Consider the following 5,412-nt stretch of genomic DNA (forward strand, 5'->3'; position numbering starts at 1 on the left):
CATGAATAATTCACCCCCGTACAATGTGTGCCGATACAGAAACGAGCTATCCAGACTAAACTCATTCTTTGAACCAGGCTTTAAAGTTATATTTTTGGGCCTTTTTGCCTTCATTGATAAGACAGCTGAAGAGAGAGAGGAAATGTGGGGAGTAGATACCCGCTATCATGCAAGACATGCAGGAAATGGTTCGACCAGCCAGGAATCGAACCGGCGACCCCTACGACGAGGACTGTGGCCTCTTTATGTGGGGCGCTTAGACCGCTAGGCCACCAGCGCCCCTGAACCAGGCTGTAAACATGTTTATTTCTGCTGTAAAGATCAGCTTTTTTGAATTGGTGTGTATGTGGTTTCTGGTACATCTGGGGCCAGCCTCAAGTGGAGCCTTGAGGAACTGCAGTTTTCAACACTTCAGCATTGTCTTCAATTCTCATGGCTGGAGGTTGCTGCTTATATAAGACATGGACATGGTCTCTGTGACGTAATCCCTTGGTGTCTGATGCAGACTTTTGGAGCCCAGTGATGACAGCCAACATATTGGATATGCTGACTCCACCTAACTTTGGGGCGACCCCTGCCATGCCACTAATTATGTAAAACTTAAAACTTTCATATCTTCAAAACAGATGAATTATACAAATATTCCATCCCCCATATAATGTGTAAAAATAGAGCAATGTGCTGTGTTAACATGATCATTTCTGCTTTTTAACATGGATGTTAATGGGATCTCTTGGGCTTTTGGACACAGCCTCTAGTGGACACTTGAGGAACTGCAGTTTTTGGCACTTCCACATCCTGTGCTCCTGTATTTTTAAAATTTATTAACAGCTGAACATGAACAGGATAAAACAAGCCTAACTGATAATAGATCAGAGAATGGCAGCGTGGAGTTAACAGGATTAAGGCTCCACCAGGTGTTTGCAGAGCTGCAAGTCAATGAGAAAATCACCAGAGATGGAATTTGCAATCATTTTGATGTCATCTAAAATATTTGAATCACTTTCTCAGTGTGCTTAAACCTTTTATTAATCATAACTTACGGTTTATTGCAAAAAATGTGATGTGAAAAGATGCCATTTTTATATTTTCTGCTATTTTTAGGACAAAACAACAATTCAGAGGATGAGGGATTAAAGGTTGATGACAAATAACTTAGCCACAGAGTCATGTATCATTGCTTACAGGAGAGTATCAAGACTCCTAAGCTTCAGTTATATCCAACATTAGTCCTCTTTTAAATACAAAAAGAAAACTTTTCCATCTCCTTTCAGGTGTGCAGCAGTTAAACTTAAGCCTCCCATATTAAGTTCAGTGTTTGAGGGCAGGAGGGCGGGGCAGTCAGGGGGCACTGTGCCTGCCTCACTTCCTCTCGGGCCTACGTGCTCAGGTTAATCCTCTCTTTCTGCTGCTCCATCTGCATCTCTCTCTCGCCGGCTGGCAAGCCTGGGAGACCCTGTGCATGAGCCCGGGGAGAGGGGGGGGTGGGCGCGCTTTTTTACACCTGGCTCAGGAGACTTCCAGCTCAGGGAAAAATGCAACTGTGGGAGAAAATGTGCCAGAGCCTGCAGAGCTCCTCCAGCACCTCCTCGTTTTTTTAAAAACACAAGCTCTTCTTCTTTAACTCGGTGAAAAAGAGTCACTAGAAGAAAAACGTGGAATATTTCATAAATTTCAAGTGGGATGAAAATCAATCGTGGACAGGGCGAGTGGCTTTGGCAGTGTGTTGTGGAAAACACCAGACTACGGTGTCATCTTCTCCTAAGTAACATAATCGGCTTAGAGGGCTTGATGCTGAGGACCGTGATGCTGCTGAGGACTACTGAACACACAAATGCTAACCAGGCGTGGCAGAGTGCACAAAGCTTATTAATAGAACCCCGGGCAACGTGGTCGAAATCATTTTCAAGATATTACTGTGCATAAATAAATGAGATAAAATCATAAGCAATATTTAAAGCTGACGTGAGAAATGATCTGTAGTCACATATTGTTATGTAACCCTAAAACAGGCATGTCCAAAGTAAGGCCCGGGGGCCAATTGCGGCCCGAGGTCCATTTAATTATGGCCCCAAGCTTCCATCTTAAAATGTGTTATTTATAGCACATAACTTAATCACCTTCTGAATCATCTGTACATTTGCAGTTTCTTTCAAGCGCACAAACAAAACTAAAGTCAATCCAGAAACGTCTCAAAAAGCTTCATATGGACTACCTGTCTAAAGCCAAAGTACTGGGAATTCTTCAAGACAGCAGTAAAGAAGAAACACATGAACTCTAAAAGCTGACAGGTTTTCAAATTCATGTTTTTATCATGATGTGAAAATGTTCTTGATGAACACTAGAAGTTCAGAAGACACAAAAGAGGACACAAGACAAGATCAAAATTATGAAATTGTACAGAAAAGGCCAAATTAGGTGCATAAAAAATGTTCAGAACTCAGGAAAATAATTATTTGGTTATAAAATGTTGTCTGCTGGTCAGAACAGTCTTAAAAACAACATGAAAAAGAAGTGTGATTAAATCCAGATCTTGATCCTGCTATAGGAAAATAATGAGACAATATTTTTTCCCACATTGCCCGACCCGAATGAAAAACATTTTCCCCCAGAAGAAGATACAGTTTGCTAATCTTTACATGGTACTTCCTAGTTACTGTTTTATTGAGAAAACATGTAAAATATTTGTTATTAAATAGATATTTCATATATAAAGTTTATGATTCCTAAGTCTCAGTAGGAGCCACTGGCCCTGAGGTATTCTGACAACATATGTGGCCCTCTTTGAAAAAAGTTTGGACACCCCTGCCCTAAAATATGTAAGTTCTGTACTGTTGGTCGGATACAAAAATTACTGTTTTGATGGATTATATTGATTTTTTAGAGCTTTATCATTTAATGTATGCACTAATTTAAAGAATAATATTGTTGCAGTCATATTGATGTTCCAAGCAGTTAAGTATGTTTCAAGATTCAAGATTTTACCCGTCACATCCTCAAACAGACAAACAGTTAGGGCATGTGTCCACTGACAGCGTTTTTTTGCACCATACAAACCCTAATGTGGGTCAGTGTTTTTAGCACAAAGCATCCTAAGCTCAGAGCACCCTCTGTGTTTTTTGCTCACTGACAAAAATAGTTCAACTTTTGGGACACTGCCATGCTCGTCAATGTCACGTCTCCATCCCTGACCAATCAAAATAAAGAAGAGGCGGGACTTGGTCAAATACAACAAAAAAGGAGAAGCTAATTGCTAACACCAGGACACAATTCCTTCCAATTTCTTTTGCATTTTCTTTATAAAATGCACCAGAAAAAAATTTAATATGAAGCCATTAGTTAAAAAAAATGCTTTTAGTGGAAACAGGCCCTTAAAAAACCCAAAAAGACATAACTTTGGGGCTCAAATTGTCTTCTGGGTAAAGGTCTTGTCATCTTAAAGTCATCCCACAGACCATGCACAGTCTATGATCCCCTAACTTGAGCTATATCTGTCCATAAGTCTGTTAAACTGACCGCCTGTATGATGTCACATCCTCAAACACTCAGGTGGGGAAATGCAGTGACAAACAGTTAGGGCATGTGTCCACTAACAGCATTTTTTTGCGCCATACAAACCCTAATGTGGGTCAGTGTTTTGAGCACAAAGCATCCTAAGCTCAGAGCACCCTCTGTGTTTTTTGCTCACTGACATAAATAGTTAAACTTTTGGGACACTGCCATGCTCGTCAATGTCGCGTCTCCATCCCCGACCAATCAAAATAAAGAAGAAGCTGGACTTGGTCAAATACAACAAAAAAGGAGAAGCTAATTGGTAACACCAGGACACAATTCCTTCCAATTTCTTTTGCATTTTCTTTATAAAATGCACCAGAAAAAAATTAAATATGAAGCCATTAGTTAAAAAAAATGCTTTTAGTGGAAACAGGCCCTTACAAAACTCTAAAAGACATAACTTGGGGCTTGAATTGTCTTCTGGGTAAAGGTCTTGTCATCTTAAAGTCATCCCACAGACCATGCACAGTCTATGATCCCCTAACTTGAGCTATATCTGTCCATAAGTCTGTTAAACTGACCGCCTGTATGATGTCACATCCTCAAACACTCAGGTGGGGAAATGCAGTGACAAACAGTTAGGGCATGTGTCCACTAACAGCATTTTTTGCGACATACAAACCCTAATGTGGGTCAGTGTTTTGAGCACAAAGCATCCTAAGCACAGAGCAACCTTTGGGTTCAACATTTGGGACCATGCCAAGCTCGTCAATGTCACATCTCCATCACTGACCAATCAAATAAAGAAGAGGTGGGGCTTTAAATGTCAAATAACCGCTAAACCCAGGACACAATTTCTTTCCTTCCTTTTGACATTTTCTTTTTAAAATGAACCAGAATTAAAGTAAACATGAAGCACAATTTAAACAGATGAAGCAATCACTTCAGAGGAATTTCTATGTGCTATGAGTTGAAAAAAAAAAACATGTTAGTGGAAACAGGCCCTTACAAAACTTTAAAAGACATAACTGTGGGGCTTGAACTCGTCTTCTGGATAAAGGTCTTGTCATCTCAAAATCATACCCCTGATCATGTGTACTTTATGATCCCCTAACTTGAGCTATATCTGTCCATACGTCTGTTAAACTGACCGCCTGTATGGTGTCACATCCTCAAACAAGCGAGCAGTGAAATGCAGTGACAAACAGTTAGGGCATGTGTCCACTAACAGCATTTTTTTGGGACATACAAACCCTAATGTAGGTCAGTGTTTTGAGCACAAAACATCCCAAGCACAGAGCAACCTTTGGGTTCAACATTTGGGACCATGCCAAGCTCGTCAATGTCACGTCTCCATCACTGACAAATCAAAGTAAAGAAGGGGCGGGGCTTTGTATATCAACCAATCACTAAAACCAGGACACAATTCCTTTCCTTCCTTTTGACATTTTCTTTGTAAAATGAACCAGAATTAAAGAAAATATGAAGCACAATTCAAAACAGAAAAAGCAGCACTTCTTAGGTAATTGACGTCTTGGGTGCTATCAGTTAAAAACAACGCGGTAAGTGGAAACAGGCCCTTACAAAACTCTTAAAGACACTAGAGAATCTGTCTCCTGGGCAAAGGTCTTGTCATCCTCAACTCAACTATCCCTGACCAAGTGTAGTCTATGATCCCCTTACCTGACCTATATCCGTCCATAAGTCTGTTAAACTAAGACGTCGTCAGACAGACACAGAAACCTGACGTGTTTCTGGTGTTTACCGTGTGAAACTTCCCAGAGACAGACATACGGTTCAGAGAAGATCCTTTAATTGAATCCACTTATAATTCAAGGGGATTGTTTGCAGGGAGTCACCTCATGGCATTGACCCAATAAACAAGGAAACACAAACCAGGTAACAGTTACACTCCTT

The sequence above is a fragment of the Notolabrus celidotus genome, chromosome 9 (genome assembly GCF_009762535.1).
Source record: "Notolabrus celidotus isolate fNotCel1 chromosome 9, fNotCel1.pri, whole genome shotgun sequence".
NCBI classification, from domain to species: Eukaryota; Metazoa; Chordata; class Actinopteri; order Labriformes; family Labridae; genus Notolabrus; species Notolabrus celidotus.